Source organism: Mirounga angustirostris, unplaced genomic scaffold, assembly GCF_029215605.1.
Source record: "Mirounga angustirostris isolate CCGP_5_RB_7025 unplaced genomic scaffold, mMirAng1.0.hap1 SCAF_11, whole genome shotgun sequence".
Taxonomy (NCBI): Eukaryota; Metazoa; Chordata; class Mammalia; order Carnivora; family Phocidae; genus Mirounga; species Mirounga angustirostris.
The window spans coordinates 93,093,595-93,111,023 of NW_026991719.1; the positions used below are offsets into that span (position 1 = coordinate 93,093,595).

At 38.5% G+C, this 17,429-nt stretch overlaps 1 pseudogene; it reads left to right on the plus strand.

Moving 5' to 3' along the window:
- The first annotated feature begins 16,821 nt into the window (after nt 1-16,821).
- Nucleotides 16,822-16,888, plus strand: LOC123851294 (U4 spliceosomal RNA; annotated as a pseudogene).
- The last annotated feature ends 541 nt before the right edge of the window (nt 16,889-17,429 follow it).

Sequence of the window (17,429 nt, forward strand, 5' to 3'; positions counted from 1 at the left end):
TAAGATGAAAGAATTTCCTCCCTCTTTTCCACTCAAATCTCAACTCATTTGGTTTTGGTTTGAAATGGATTACCAACTATAATGGTTTGAAATAATAGGTATTTCATTGACCTTATTGTTCGTTTACTCCAATCTCTAAGATCCTGAACTCTTGACAATATATCACATTGTCCTGCCCAGTAGGAAATAATCATTTGGAAAAGCTCTAAACAAGATGAGCCTGTATCAAAGTAGTAAATAAGAAATTGGAGTTGAATTTTGATTGACGTAACTACTTCAGGTCCATTGGGAATAATTCACGTTTGGATGATTCTCAGAGTTTTTGGATTTGTATGCCTTATGCAGCTAATGAATTTCCTAGTCTGGAATGAATCACAATAGTAATTCATAGGTATCTATTAAAACTTTATGCTCCATCCACTCAAGAATTATTCCAGTCAGGTTCCAATGAGGCAAGTTAAAATACAAGAAGAGATTAAGCAAAAGCAAGAGAGAACAAGCAAGATCAGATCACAAGGCAGTTCCACACCCATCTGATGAATATGCAAGCAGGTAGTGCTTAGCTTTCTTCATTTATATTTCTCTTTATAATACCATACAATGGTCCCCATACAGAAACCTGAAATCATTGTCTCCCAAATGGTAGTCTATGAAGTAACCTTTTGTCTCTCCATAGTGAAATGTTTTAAAAAGTAAACATAAAATTTGTTAATAATTACTCTCTGAGTTAGACAATTGGAGAAACTGGAGCCCACTGACATCAATTTACCTGTCAAAATCATGTGGCTGATGAGTTAGACATTCTGATTCCTAGTTTCCTACTTTTTCTGTCATTCTATTTGCAAATATTTTGTTCTTGCATTGCTGTAAAAGACTTCTGAATATAGCTCACTCACTTGAGCATTTGTCATTAATGATAGCTGTACATTGCCTGGCAATGGAAGAATAAAGAAAAACTATTTTCTACAGATATCACTATTTTTTTCAAGAAATTGTATATATCATTCACTACCAAAATTCAGGGCATATTTATTGATAAGTTTATTGGATAAAGTTGAAATATGATTAATCAGAGAGGATTAAAAAGTAATCCATAGAAATTAGTGGTGGAGAGTTTGTGTAAATTGGTTGAACTCCATTTTGTTTCTGCTTTGAACATTTTGGGAGATTGAATTGTGAGTATATGTTGACTCACTGGCAGACCACAAATGCTTCCCAAGGAAAGCCTGTATACCACCCGTGCTGAGTTTTGAAATGTTGACAGGTCTGTCCTTCATTTCATTTTGAGTACATAGAAAGCTAAGAAAGTCAATTAAAATTACCACTCACAGGAAATTCAGGCAGCAAAGTTGACTAGCTGTGAGAAAGCCAGAATTATTCAAATGGAATGTATTGAATAGGGTTGTTGGCTAAGGAAGGAAAAGGTAATGCCAATTAAAAAAAATAATATGAATTGGCAGAGAGCACTACCATGTAGTGCTAAGCAAAAAACACAGGAAATTCAATATTCCCATGGTGTTCTCAATTGCAGCCTTTCAAAATTGGGTATTATTTTGCTTGGACTGAGAATCGCTGCCTATGACTAGTGGTTAACATTAAAATAGCTTTCTCCTGGACCTCTTTACTGGAGGCATATGTCCCGATAATCACCAGGGTTTGTGCAAGATGCTGATAGTAATCTCTAATAGAATGCTGTAATTGGACAAGGAGGAAAGTCGAACTGATGTGTACATGGAACTGCTATATGGAACAGTGGTTCTCAGAAGATTCTTAGAGTAACTGAATAGATGCATCCTTACAACTGGAAATATCATTTGGATAATGAGGAAATGTTCATTCACTCCAAGGGTAGGGGTGGAAGAATTTTTCCTCTAGCCTTCTAGGTTTGTTGTCTGGTCTATTAATTAAATTGACATAAGACAGGTTAACGGGAGAAAAATAAGTTTAATTACATACACTCAGGAACTTCATAAGAATATGAGATCCAAAGACAGGCAGTTGAGGTTAATACAGCATCCTAAGCTAAGGAGAAGAGGGTAGGGCTCTGGGGCTTCAAAGGGAAGGAGGGTAATTCACAAGACAATAAGAAGAGCAGATGTTTGGTAATTAGATGTTTGTCATGTCACACAGAGACAATGGGACACAGAGAGGAATGTGAACAGGCCCTGCTGAGTTTTGCACCAGCTTACCACACTGGCCCATATACTTTGTAGTTACCTCTGGTGATGGTTTTCCTGGACCAGGTCGTCTATCTAGATTATTTTAGGCAGTTAAGGGGGAGATAAACGTCTTCCTGAGTTTTTGGGGTCTTCATTGACTTCAACTACATTTGAAAATCTTCAAAGTGGGCGCCTGGGTGGCTCAGATGGTTGAGCATCTGCCTTCGGCTCAGGTCATGATCCCAGAGTCCTAGGATCGAGTTCCGCATCGGACTCTCTGCTCCTTGGGAGCCTGCTTCTCCCTCTGCCTCTCTCTTTCTCTCTGTCTCTCATGAATAAATAAATAAAAATCTTTAAAAAAAAAAAAAAAAAAGAAAATCTTCAAAGTAATCCACCTGCCAATGTGGCATATTTTAGGGAGGCTCATTCTGAACCCTTTGGAAGCAAACCACAATTTCATATCCTGACTGTAGCATTAGTAATTAAGAAAGGAAAATCAGATTATTGATTTTAGGAACTTACTAGTAAGGCATTTATCTAATTCTTCCACTTAATAAGGTAAATAAAATAGCCATCAACATAGAGTGGATCACATGTTTAAACTGATTTTGACAATGATTATGGCCAAGATTGTGTGGTGGAGGAACAAATTTTGTCTCTATTTATTCTTAGCCTGGCACACAAAATGGAAACATATGCTACAAATGAAATTAATTTGAAAATTTTTTGTGTGTAAGTTTTGTGGTCTAAAGTACACTATGTAAAATATGGAATCTGAGTTACCCATGACCTCATGTTGGAACATACAACAGAAAACAGGTATGGATCCTGCCCAAATCATCATTTTTTATGTTTAAACAGTTACTTACTTGCATTAATGGTGTACTCTCTTAAGATTTGTTTTATTTTTATTTTATTTTTCTAAAGATTTTATTTATTTGAGAGTGAGAGAGAGCACACAAGTGGGGGGAGGGGCAGAGGGAGAGGGAGAAGCAGACTTCCCTCCCAGGACCCTGGGATCATGACCTGAGCCAAAGGCAGACTCTTAACTGACTGAGCCAACCAGGTGTCCCAAGATTTTTTTTTTTAATTTGCAAGACCTTACACCTCATTGCTTTTTCCAGCGTATAGATAGTTAACAACAGAACCAAAAGTTAGAAAGAAAAATCAAATCAAGGATCTGGTGAAAACTGGTCTCAAGACCTGAAGAGATTTCCTTTTGTATTTTTTCCCATATGTGGAAAAGTTGTTTACATAAAATAGCCCTAATTCACAAATGTACTGTTAAAGACAAGAAAAGCACCAACCTCCATGGCTCTTTTCTGTCTCTCTCACATCCTATGTTTTTTGGTCCTGGAAACTAAGCCAAAATTACTATTTTTAAAATCAGTTTAGAAAATTAGATAGTTCTAATCTACGTCTGCATATTGCTACAGAACATATATCAATATACCAAAATAGAAAATGACTTTTAATTTGTTTTGATAATCAAGGTAATCATATTCTTCATTAATATTCCATATGTAGGTAAGTTTTATCCCATAGGACTCTGGTATCCTACATGTCACACTTTCAAAATAAACTGTCTAAATATCTTGTGATGTCTTTGGAATTGTTTACTTATGGGGGCTCACATGAATGAATGAATGAATATTTATGGTAGGTCACAGTTTCCCCTCTAATGGACAACAATAACTATCTGTTCCTAAATCATATTGCATAATGCTTTACTTTATCTGGATGTAGTATAAAATCTAAATTTGCTCCCAATGCAAAAAAAAATCTAAATTTTTTAATTTCCAAATTTTTCAGTGTTTCTTATTTTATATGGTGCCTGTTTATAATTTCAAAATCATCAGGACTAGTACGATGGCAAAGAAACATTGGGAGAAGATATTAACAATTTTTAAACAGATTTTGATCTTCAAAATTCAAATTTGGAAATTGTTTCATGACACTTGTGCATGCTACATTAAAAAAAAAAGTCTCAAAAATTTTACCTGGTATGTTTGTTAGTAGGCCAAGTCATGTTCACATTCTGAAGTACTTTGGTTTTTTCCAAGTAAAGAAACAATAACGAGAGAGAAAATTAGATTAGCCAGATAAAACAATTTTGTCAGAATATATTGACTTCACGTGGAAAAGCTAAATCATATAAATTCAGATTTCAATACTTAATCTGTAGATTAATTCTTGTTGCAAATATTACCAATTGTACTTGGAGGATTTTGATTTTTTAAATCGTATTTGGGATTATTACAGTAATGGCTAACACAGGTAAAAAAATCAGGTATGTCTTGAGAGAAAATCAGCTAGGATTTTCTCTCAGAACTTGTCATTAAATTTGTGAAATACTCAGCTTGGTTCAAAGAGAATTATACTGGCTATACTGGAAAAGGCCAAATGATCAACCCAAGAAGATGTCATAGGGGCTCAAGCTAGAGCTATAGGCAGGAGGGAGGAATGAAAACAGAAATCTAACACCAGGTTTTCCTGTTTATCTCTAGCTATCTTCTGAATAATTAATATAGACTTCCACAAAATCAATATGCATCTAGGAATTTCTGTTGTTCTCTTTAAAAATTAGCTAAGAAAGAACAAAATCTGATACATTAAAAAAAAAAGTTTTCTAGATAGAGATTCCATTTTCTCCAAGCATTCATTATTTCCATATGTTTTTTTTTTTTAAGATTTATTTATTTATTTATTTATTTGAGAGAGAGAATGAGAGACAGCATGAGAGGGAAGAGGGCAGAGGCTGAGCAGGGAGCCCGATGTGGGACTCGATCCCGGGACTCCAGGATCATGACCTGAGTCGAAGGCAGTCACTTAACCAACTGAGCCACCCAGGCGCCCCCATTATTTCCATATGTTTAAAACAGTTTCTGGATTAGGATGATTAACATGGTTAACACTGTTTCTAACGAGGTGTCTATGGTCTATTTGTGTGTATGCGTGTGTGGGTGGGTGTGGGTGTGGGTGTGTTTTGTTTTGCCTCCAGAATCGCTCAGTGTGGGTTGGCAGCCACAATGCCAAATTATCTTTCAGTGAAATGCTGTCAACTAAATTTGTTTCTAGTCAGCCTTATGTTCTAGCTTACTAGAACCTTCAAACACTCCCATAGTTCAAAATCATCTATCTGCAATTACTTCATGCTGCTCATGAATGTAAACATTCGAAAGAAGTTCAATCTTTTGCAAAGTTAAAATTATCAGAATCTTCTTGCATGTGATAGCAATACTGGGAGTAACTCATCGTGTTTCCTCGTGTATGTGTAAAAGTTCATAGTGAGGACTTGCGACTCACAAATACTGGGCTGCGTGCCGATTGCGGTGTGTGTGTCAGGGGTGGGTTTAACGTTTCAGAAAGGAGTTTCATTTGTACTTCTCAACAGTTTGTGAAGGAATAGACCTTAATGAAGGCTTTTAGCAAAGCTGTATCTCCTGGTTTTTGATTGATGGTTTGAACTGTATGTTAATTAACCTCTTTTAGGTCCTTGATCAGAAACACCCTCCAAAGTTAAGTTGATTTGACTGCATCTGTTGCTACAAATAAGCATGTTAATTTCCTTTGCTAACATTTTGAATTTAGTAAATGAAGACAGGGAAAAAAATCTATGGAGAATCAAGATGTGTCAGGTGGTAAAGAACAATCTGAGAATTTGCATGTCTAAAATGAATTTTGGAATACTGATAGTACATAAACTATCTTTTAGATAAAAAGGTATTTATGGAAAGAATTTATTTTGTTGGGAAAAAGTGCAAATGGAAAATTTATTAGAAAATAATTTGGATCCTCTTTTCTCATGGTTGTTAAGAATCAGGAGTTCTTTTTTTTTTTAACATTTTATTTATTTATTTGAGAAAGAGAGAATGAGAGAGAGCACATGAGAGGGGGGAAGGTCAGAGGGAGAAGCAGACTCCCTGCCGAGCAGGGAGCCTGATGCAGGACTCAATCCAGGGACTCCAGGATCATGACCTGAGCCGAAGGCAGCCGCTTAAGCAACCAAACCACCCAGGCGCCCAAGCATCAGGAGTTCTTAACTTGACATGACAGATTCCATTTTTCTATGTATACCCCAAACCACGTAGGTGAGCAAATGGTGGCTGATTGAAGGTTTGGCTTTACAGGTAATAGGTAACTTGTGTCTTGTCTGCACATGACCTCAGTTACGTTATTTTATTTTATCTAACACCCAATACTCTTTAGTCTTCATTTTCGATGTGTCCTAGTCTAAATGACAAGCAAAGGACTTTGTCTCAATATGTATTATCCTAGGATAGTTCAGAGTGTTGCCATTATTACAATTTACCCATAACTTTAGAATAATTACACAAAATAACATTTTTTTCTTATTACCTGTAGCAAATCTTTTTTGTTTTATTTTGTGTGCCTGTGTGCTACCAGAAATGAGAAATTAGCTCCTGGGAAATAAATGTAACCTTTGACTAAATGTAGATTTTAGATATTAGACATCATATCCTGTGGCTAATCAAAAAACTTAGAATCCCAAAGCAAGACATAGAAAATTAGACTGGTGGAAATAATACTCCTCTTTTCTTTAGAATTCATTCTTTAAAAAGAACAAAGGTAAGGAAAAAATTTATCATGGACTAGACATATTAAATATTTTAATTTGCTTCTCTCTCTTGGGCCGTCTGTAACTAGTAACTGCATTAACTAAAGAAAGCTGCTTTTTGTTGTGCCTTCAGGCTACTGACATTTAAAAGTTTTTGTACATTTTAAAAACATCAAAATTAGAGTTCTAAGAGTTTATTACTTATTGAAATATAATATAATGTATTTTGTCCCATGTGGGGTGTATACAATAAAGTACTTGTAAGTCCGCATTCTAAGGCCCTGGGATATTCCACACAAAAATATCACAATGGGTTCTAACATCTGTCTCTCACTTTATAAGAGCTTTCATTTGCATTACCTCATCAAGTCCCTGTGGCAACCTTATAAGGAAGAGCAATTATCATTTATTCTCATTAGCAGCTGAGAAAAGCATGGATCAGAGAGGTTATGAAACTCAAGATTATTTGATAGGTAAGAGTTGGAATTTAATGTGCACTCCTTGGAATTGAACCTGAATCAGAAAAAGTCAGGATTATAGATCATAGAAGTTGTTTCAAGATAAAAAAACAAACAGACAAACAAAAAAACATTTTGTGGAAATGCCCTTAGCCCAGTTGTTGGTTTACTAGTTCTTTAAAAAAAAATGTAGGAATTTTCCCCTAATTGCTAAAACTAACTTTGACATATTATTGATTTCCCATGGTTCTGCATAAATTCCTACCTAACTGCTGAAAGTGATCAGGAAATCAGAAGAAAGCACAACAATATTCTAAAAGTTAAAAGACAAAGAACAGTGCTAAATAGCATAAGTTCTGTGAAGAAAAAATATGATCATGTTGCTAATATCAAATATCAAAGATAAAATGCTTATGTTATAAAAGAAAACAGGGGCTCCTGGGTGGCTTAGTTGGTTAGGCACCTGCCTTTGGCTCAGGTCATAATGCTGGGGTCCTGGGATGGAGCCCCATGTCGGGCTCCCTGCTCAGTGGGGAGCCTTCTTCTCCCTCTTCTTCTGCCCCTTCCCCCTGCTCATGCTCTCTCTCACTCTCTCAAATAAATAAAGTCTTTAAAAAAAAAAAAAGGCAATTATAATTGGCTGTCTTTCTATATTTACCAACCTTTTCCTAGTGATAAATATTAGATATATATGTGTGCAGTTTCAGATATAAGGCAACCAGATAACAAGACTCTTTAAGACAGGAGGAAAAATAAAGAAGGAATAAAGTTTCACTTCTGGTATGGCAGTATAAGAAGTCTACAGATTTGCTACCCAGTGATACCAGCCTAATTGGTAAAAGCTATTTTTTTTAAAAAGTAAGGTCTCTGGAAATTGTCATAAGGACCTACAGCAAGTGATGGAATATTTATTTGGGAAAATCTACTAAAATTTGGTAATAATAGCAAGAGTCTGTCGCCCTTGAGCAGTGATATGCTCCCTCCACCTGTCCCTACCTCAGCTTAACAGAAAGTCAAATATGAAATTGTGTGACCAAGGGGATGAAACTACCTTCTCCCTCAGCTCCCATTTAAGGGATAGGGCACCTCATCAAGAGGAACTGGATGCCAACATTTCTCATCTTCTCCAAATTTAATTTGCAGAGACTAAATTCCTAGAGGGTGAAGCCAAGAGATCAGGGACTCCCTCCCTTCACCCAGCTCCCAAGCACAACAGACCAAGAAATACTAGGGCACCAATTTTCATCATCACATCTTGCTAGTAGGACAGAGGTTCCACACAGAATGAGACAATTCAAGAAGATCAGAGACTATCACTTCTGGCCAGCAACTGGACTAGTGGCTCAGAGATTTTGTGCAGGGAAAGAAGCAGTCCACAAGAGGACTCCAAACCTCCCCCAAAGGAACTGACTTTATTTGAACAGAGTTTGAGGAAGTTCAGGCCTCAGGGCACTCTGAAAATCAATAGCTCTTCTTAGTTAAGAGCAACAAGCTAAACTCTATGTCACTTCACCAGAGAGGGCTATGGAAAAAGACAACTAAGAAGTGCCTTTCTGGGGTCAGAAAAAAATTCAAATACTACACCTACACAAGTTTAAAAGGATCCAATTATAGAGCAATTTATGTCCCAAGACCTTGTCAACAACAATAGAGCAATCAGGGGGGAATTAGTGGAACCTAACAACTGCATGTGAAACTAAATGCAGCAGACAGCTGAAAATAGAGATCAGGAAAAGAGAACTAAAACCATTCCCATCCCATGGTGACTGCATGCATGCCCACAGTTGTGCCCTCTGGGAAGTGACATCAACAACTTCATAAGCAAAGGAAGTAAACTTTGCTCAAATACTCTATTCAAATAATTAAAACAAACAAACAAACAAAACCAAGAGGGAAAGGAATCAGAATCCATATTTGCTACATTACCTAAAATGACTAGTTTTCAACAAAAATTGCAAGATATGCAAAGAATCAACGTTGTGTGAACCTTTAAAAGGAAAAAAAAATCAGAGAACATAAACTTTTCACGTAAGGGTCTGGATGTGGGATGTAACAGACAACTGTTTCAATCCACCCGTTTTAAGCACATTTTAAAAACTAAAAAAAAAAAAAGAACACACACACACACACACACACACACACTTAAGGAAGTAAAGGAAGCCAGTATGGCAAGTTTCATCAGTTAGAGACAATCAATAAAGAGAAATTATAGGGCGGAGAAAGATGGCAGAGGAGTAGGAGACCTGGATTTTGTCTGGTCTCAGGAATTCAGCTGGATAGGGATCAAACCATTCTGAACACCTGCAAACTCAACAGGAGATCAAAGAAAAGAATAGCAACAACTCTCTGAACAGAAAAGCGACCACTTTCTGGAACGTAGGATGTGCAGAGAAGTGAATCCGAGGCGATATTCGGGAGGATAGACGGCGGGGGAGGGGCCTCCGTCGGTCGCTTCTGGCAAGTCATAGAGCCGCGGAGCACAAAATTGGAACTTTTAGAAGTGGGTTCCTCTGAGGGATGTTGCTCCAGTGGCTAAGCGGGGGGGGGGGGGGGGGGAGGGGTGGAACCCTCGCTGGGACAGTGTGGTCTCTGGACCCTCGGGGTCACAGAAAGACCGGGGGTGCCTGAGTGCAGCAGAGCTCCCAGGTATCAGATCGGGGAAGCCGGCTGCAGAGACAGAGCCGAGGCGCGGGCTCTCAGCTCGGGGTTGCCATTGACCGTGATCCGCGGCACAGTCGGGCCCCTGCTCCTCCAGCAGGGACCCAACAAGCGGCAGATCCGGGGAGACTCACCTTCCTCCCCCGGGAGGAGCCGCGTGGGAGCGCACTGCGGGGATCTGCTGGGTTTGGAGACTCCACACAGGGTCGGGTGCCAGAGATAGAAACGCGCGGTCACAGGCCGGGTGAGCACGCAGTGCAGCCGGAGACCGGGGAGACGGGAGTGACTGAAGGCTTTTCTCTGGGGGCTCACTGAGGAGCGGGGCCCTGAGTTCTCGGCTCCTCCGGGGTGGAGATTGGGAGGCCGCCATTTTCACTCTTGGCCTCCAAAGCTCTACGGAAAGCTCACAGGGAACAAAAGCCCCGGAGAGCAAACCCGAGCAGATTACTTACCCAGGAGGGGGCAAGGGCGGGGCACTTCCGCCTCTGGCAGAGACATTTGGAAACCACGGCAACAGGCCCCTCCCCAGAAGATCAGCCAGAACAGCCGGCCAAGACCAAGTTTACCGATCAATGAGAAAGGCAGAACTCCAGCGCTAGGGGAATACTGCACATAGAATTCATGGCTTTTTTACCATGATCCTTTAGTCTTTCAAAGTTAATTTTTTTAACTGTTTTTTTTTTTAATTTTTCTTTTTCCCTTTTTCAACGAACATCTTATCAATCCCTTTTTTAAAAAAAACATTTTTATTTTTCATTTTTAGAGTCATATTCTAGCCCTTCATAGTAGTTACCCCTATTTTTGGCATATATATATATAAGTTGTTCTCTCTTTAAAATTTTGAGATAGTTTCTTCTAACAGATTAAGATATACCCTAAATCTCTAGTATATGGTTTTTTCTACTCCCCTGCCTGATCACATTCTCTCCCTTTTTTTTTCTTTTTTCTTTTTTTAAATCCTCTTCTTTCTTTTTTCAAACAACTTCTTATAAATTCCTTTTATAAAATTTTTTATAATTTCCATCTTTACAGCCATATTCCATCCCTTCATCATATCAACCCTTATTTTTGTACATATATGTTTTTCTTTCCTTAAAATTTTGGGAGGCACTTTCTTCTAACAGACCAAAATACACCCCAAATCTAGTGTGTGGCACTGATCTATATACCAGCCTGATCATATTTGATCACATTCTGGTTTTTTTGTTGTTGCTGTTGTTTTGTTTTGTTGCTTTTTGTTTGTTTTTATCTTTACCTTTTTCTTTTTTCTCTCTTTCCGTTTCTTTTTCCACTGCTTCAGGTCTTTTCTGATTTGTTTAGAGTATATTTTCTGGGGACGTGGTTACTCTGCTAGCATTTTGTTCTCTCATTAATCTATTCACATCTGCACAAAATGACAAGATGGAAAAAAATCACCTCAACAAAAAAAACAAGAGGTAGTACCGACTGCCAGGGACCTACTCAATACGGACATTAGTATGATGTCAGATCTAGAGTTCAGAATCATCACTTTAAAGATACTAGCTGGGCTTGAAAAAAGCATGGAAGTTATTAGAGAAACCCTTTCTGGAGAAGTAAAAGAGCTAAAATCTAACCAAGTAGAAATCAAGAGGCTATTAATGAGGTGCAATCAAAAATGGGGGCGCTAACTGCTAGGATAAATGAGGCAGAAGAGAGAATCAGTAATATAGAAGACCAAATGATGGAAAATAAAGAAACTGAGAAAAAGAGAGATAAACAACTACTGGATCACGAGGGCAGAATTCAAGAGATAAGCGATACCATAAGACGAAACAATATTAGAATAATTGGGATCCCAGAAGAAGAAGAAAGAGGGAGAGGGGCAGAAGGTATAATGGAGCAAATTATAGCAGAGAACTTCCCTAATTTAGGGAAGGAAACTGGCATCAAAATCCAGGAAGCACAGAGAACCCCCCTCAAAATCAATAAAAATAGGTCAACACCCCGACATCTAATAGTAAAACTTACGAGTCTCATAGACAAAGAGAAAATCCTGAGAGCAGCTCAGGAGAAGAGATATGTAACCTACAATGGTAGAAACATTAGATTGGCAACAGACCTATCCACAGAGACCTGGCAGGCCAGAAAGGACAGGCAGGATATATTCAGAGCACTAAATGAGAAAAATATGCAGCCAAGAATACTCTATACAGCTAGGCTGTCATTGAAAATTGAAGGAGAGATAAAAAGCTTCCAGGACAAACAAAAACTAAAGGAATTTGCAAACACAAAACCAGCCCTACAAGAAATCTTGAAAGGGGTCCTCTAAGCAAAGAGAGACCCTAAAAGCAACATAGACCAGAAAGGAACACAGACAATATATGGTAACAGTCACCTTACAGACAATACAATGGCACTAAATTCCTATCTTTCAATAGTTACCCTGAATGTAAATGGGCTAAATGCCCCAATCAAAAGACACAGGCTATCAGATTGGATTAAAAAACAAGACCCATCGATATGCTGTCTGCAAGAGACTCATTTTAGAACCAAAGACACCCCCAGATTGAAAGTGAGGGGGTGGAAAACCATTTACCATGCTAATGGACACCAAAAGAAAGCTGGGGTGGCAATCCTTATATCAGACAAATTAGACTTTAAACCAAAGACTGTAATAAGAGATGAGGAAGGACATTATATCCTACTTAAAGTGTCTATCCAACAGAAGATCTAACAATTGTAAATATCTATGCCCCTAACATGGGAACAGCCAATTATATAAGGCAATTAATAACAAAAGCAAAGAAACACATTGACAACAATACAATAATAGTGGGGGACTTTAACACCCCCTCACTGAAATGGACAGATCATCTAAGCAAAAGATCAATAAGGAAATAAAGACTTTAAATGAACACTGGACCAAATGGACTTCACAGACATATTCAGAACATTCCATCCCAAAGCAACGGAATACACATTCTTCTCTAGTCCCCATGGAACATTCTCCAGAATAGATCACATCCTAGGTCATAAATCAGGTCTCAACCGGTACCAAAAGATTGGGATCATTCCCTGACTATTTTCAGACCACAATGCTTTCAACCTAGAACTCAATCACAAGAGGAAAGTCAGAAACATGGAGGCTAAAGAGCATCCTACTGAAGAATGAATGGGTCAACCAGGAAATTAAAGAAGAATTAAAAAAATACATGGAAACCAAGGAAAATGAAAACACAACTATTCAAAATCTTTGGGATGCAGCAAAGGCAGTTCTAAGAGGAAAGTATATAGCAATACAAGCCTTTCTCAAGAAACAAGAAAGGTCTCAAGTACACAACCTAACCCTCCACCTAAAGGAGCTGGAGAAAGAACAGCAAATAAAGCCTAAACCCAGCAGGAGAAGAGAAATCATAAAGATCAGAGCAGAAATCAATGAAATAGAAACTAAAAGAACAGATCAATGAAACTAGGAGCTGGTTCTTTGAAAGAATTAACAAGATTGATAAACCCCTGGCCAGACTTATCAAAAAGAAAAGAGAAATGACCCAAATCAACAAAATCATGAATGAAAGAGGAGAGATCACAACCAACACCAAAGAAATACAAACAATTATAAGAACATATTATGAGCAACTCTATGCCAGCAAATTAGATAACCTGGAAGAGATGGATGCATTCCTAGAGATGTATCAACTACCAAAACTGAACCAGGAAGAAATAGAAAACCTGAACAGACGTATAACCACTAAGGAAATTGAAGCAGTCATCAAAAATCTCCCAACAAACAACAGCCCAGGGCCAGATGGCTTCCCAGGGGAATTCTACCAAACATTTCAAGAAGAATTAATACCTATTCTTCTGAAAGTGTTCCAAAAAATAGAAATGGAAGGAAAACTTCCAAACTCGTTTTATGAGGCCAGCATTACCTTGATCCCAAAACCAGACAAAGACCCCATCAAAAAGGAGAATTACAGACCAATATCCCTGATGAACATGGATGCAAAAATTCTCACCAAAATACTAGCCAATAGGATCCAACAGTACATTAAAAGGATTATTCACCACGACCAAGTGGGATTTATCCCTGGGCTTCAAGGTTGGTTCAACATCCGCAAATCAATCAACGTGATACACTACATTAACAGAGGAAAGAACTAGAATCATATGATCCTCTCAATAGATGCAGAAAAAGCATTTGACAAAGTACAGCATTCTTTCTTGATCAAAACTCTTCAGAGTATAGGGATTGAGGGTACATACCTCAATATGATAAAAGCCATCTATGAAAAACCTACAGCGAATATCATTCTCAATGGGGAAAAACTGAGAGCTTTCCCCCTAAGGTCAGGAACGTGGCAGGGATGTCCACTATCACCACTGCTATTCAACATAGTATTGGAAGTCCTAGCCACAGCAATCAGACAACAAAAAGAAATAAAAGGCATCCAAATTGGCAAAGAAGAAGTCAAACTCTCACTCTTTGCAGATGATATGATACCTAATGTGGAAAACCCCAAAGACTCCACCCCAAAACTGCTAGAACTCATACAGGAATTCAATAAAGTGGCAGGATATAAAATCAATGCACAGAAATCAGTGGCATTTCTATACACCAACAACAAGGCAGAAGAAAGAGAAATTAAGGAGTCGATCCCATTTACAATTGAACCCAAAACCATAAGATACCTAGGAATAAATCTAACCAAAGAGACAAAGGATCTGTACTCAGAATACTATAAAATACTCATGAAAGAAATTGAGGAAGACACAAAGAAATGGAAAAACGTTCCATGCTCATGGATTGGAAGAACAAATATTGTGAAGATGTCAATGCTACCTAGAGCAATCTACACATTCAATGCAATCCCCATCAAAATACCATCCACTTTTTTCAAAGAAATGGAACAAATAATCCTAAAATTTGTATGGAACCAGAAAAGACCCCGCATAGCCAGAGGAATGTTGAAAAAGAAAAGCAAAGCCGGTGGCATCACAATTCCGGACTTCCAGCTCTATTACAAAGCTGTCATCATCAAGACAGTTTGGTACTGGCACAAAAACAGACACCTAGATCAATGGAACAGAATAGAGAGCCCAGAAATGGACCCTCAACTCTATGGTCAACTAATCTTCGACAAAGCAGGAAAGAATGTCCAATGGAACAAAGACAGTCTCTTCAACAAATGGCGTTGGGAAAATTGGATAGCCACATGCAGAAGAATGAAACTGCACCATTTCCTTACACCACACACAAAAATAGACTCCAAATGGTTGAAAGACCTCAATGTGAGACAGCAGTCCATCAAAATCCTAAAGGAGAACACAGGCAGCAACCTCTTCGACCTCAGCTGAAGCAACTTCTTCCTAAAAACATCGCCAAAGGCAAGGGAAGCAAGGGCAGAAATGAACTATTGGGACTTCATCAAGATAAAAAGCTTTTGCAAAGCAAAGGAAACAGTCAACAAAACCAAAAGACAACTGACAGAATGGGAGAAGATATTTGCAAATGGCATATCAGATAAAGGGCTAGTATCCAAAATCTATAAAGAATTCATCAAACTCAATACCCGAAGAACAAAGAATCCAATCAAGAAATGGGCAGAAGACATGAACAGAAATCAGTGGCATTTCTATACACCAAAGAAGACATCCAAATGGCCAACAGACACATGAAAAAGTGCTCAATATCGCTCGGCATCAGGGAAATCCAAATCAAAACCTCAATGAGATACCACCTCACACCAGTCAGAATGGCTAAAATTAACAAGTCAGGAAACGACAGATGTTCGTGGGGATGCGAAGAAAGGGGAAACCTCCTACACTGTTGGTGGGAATGCAAGCTGGTGTAGCCAGTCTGGAAAACAGTATGGAGGTTCCTCAAATAGTTGAAAATAGAGTTAGCATATGATCCAGCAATTGCACTACTGGGTATTTACCCCAAAGATACAAAAGTAGGGATCCAAAAGGGTACGTGCACCCCGATGTTTATAGCAGCAATGACCACAATAGCCAAACTGTGGAAAGAGCCAAGATGTCCATCGACAGATGAATGGATAAAGAAGAGGTGGTATATATACACAATGGAATATTATGCAGCCATCAAAAGGAATGAGATCTTGCCATTTGCAACGACGTGGATGGAACTGGAGGGTATTATGTTGAGCGGAATAAGTCAAAAAGAGAAAGACATGTATCATATGACCTCACTGATATGAGGAATTCTTTTTTTTTTTTTAAAGATTTTATTTATTTATTTGACAGATAGAGAGCACAAGTAGGCAGAGAGGCAGGCAGAGGGAGAGGGAGAAGCAGACTCCCCGCTGAGCAGGGAGCCCGACACGGGACTTGATCCCAGGACTCCAGGATCATGACCTGAGCCGAAGGCAGCCGCTTAACCGACTGAGCCACCCAGGCGCCCCGATATGAGGAATTCTTAATCGCAGGAAACAAACTGAGGGTTGCTGGAGTGGGGGGTGGGGTGGGAGGGATGGGGTGACTGGGTGATAGACACTGGGGAGGGTATGTGCTCTGGTAAGCGCTGTGAATTGTGCAAGACTGTAGAATCTCAGATCTGTACCTTTGAAACAAATAATGCAATATATGTTAAGAAAAAAAAAAGAAGAAGAAGAAGGTAGCAGGAAGGGAAGAATGAAGGGGGGGAAATCGGAGGGGTAGACGAACCATGAGAGATGATGGACTCTGAAAAACAAACTGAGGGTTCTAGAGCGGAGGGAGGTGGGAGGTTGGGTTAGCCTGGTGATGGGTGTTGAGGAGGGCATATTCTGCATGGAGCACTGGGTGTTATGCACAAACAATGAATCATGGAACACTACATCTAAAACTAATGATGTAATGTATGGGGATTAACATAAGAATAAAAAAAAATGTTGAAAACCAGGAACCAAGAAAAATCCTTGAAATCAGTGTCAGAAAAATGACTCATCATGTAAATGGAACCCTAATATGACTAACATTCTGTCTTCTCATCAGAATCAACTGAGGCAGCTTTGCGCAGTGGCAGTATCGTAGCCAATGAGATTTATCTGAGGCGCGATTATTGCTAATAGAATCAACTGAGGCAAGAAGGTAGCAGGATGATATATATAAAGTGCTAAAAGAAAAAAAAAACTGTCAACCAAATATATTGTATTCAATAAAAAGTCTTTTTTCAAACACAAAGAAAAAATAAGGATATTATCAAATAAGCAAAAATGGAGAGAATTTGCTGCTATCAGACTCATCTTGTAAGAATTATTAAAGGAAGTTATTTAGGCTGAAAACATGTGACCAGAGAGTAATTTAAATGCACACAAGAAACCAAAGAGCACTGGTTAAGGTAATCATTTAGGTAATTATAAAAGTTATCCTTTTTTTTTTTTTAAAGTAGGGCCCAATGTGGGGCTTGAACTCACAACCCTGAGATCAAGATCTGAGCTGAGATCAAGAGTCACACTCAACCAACTGAGCCACTCAGGCACCCTCATAAAAGACATTCTAATTGCATATTTCTTGTTCTTTCTTCTCTCAACTGATATAAAAAGCAATTGTATTAAACCATATATATGTGTGTATTTGGGGCTCTAAGTCATCAAAACTAGAATGCATTTATAA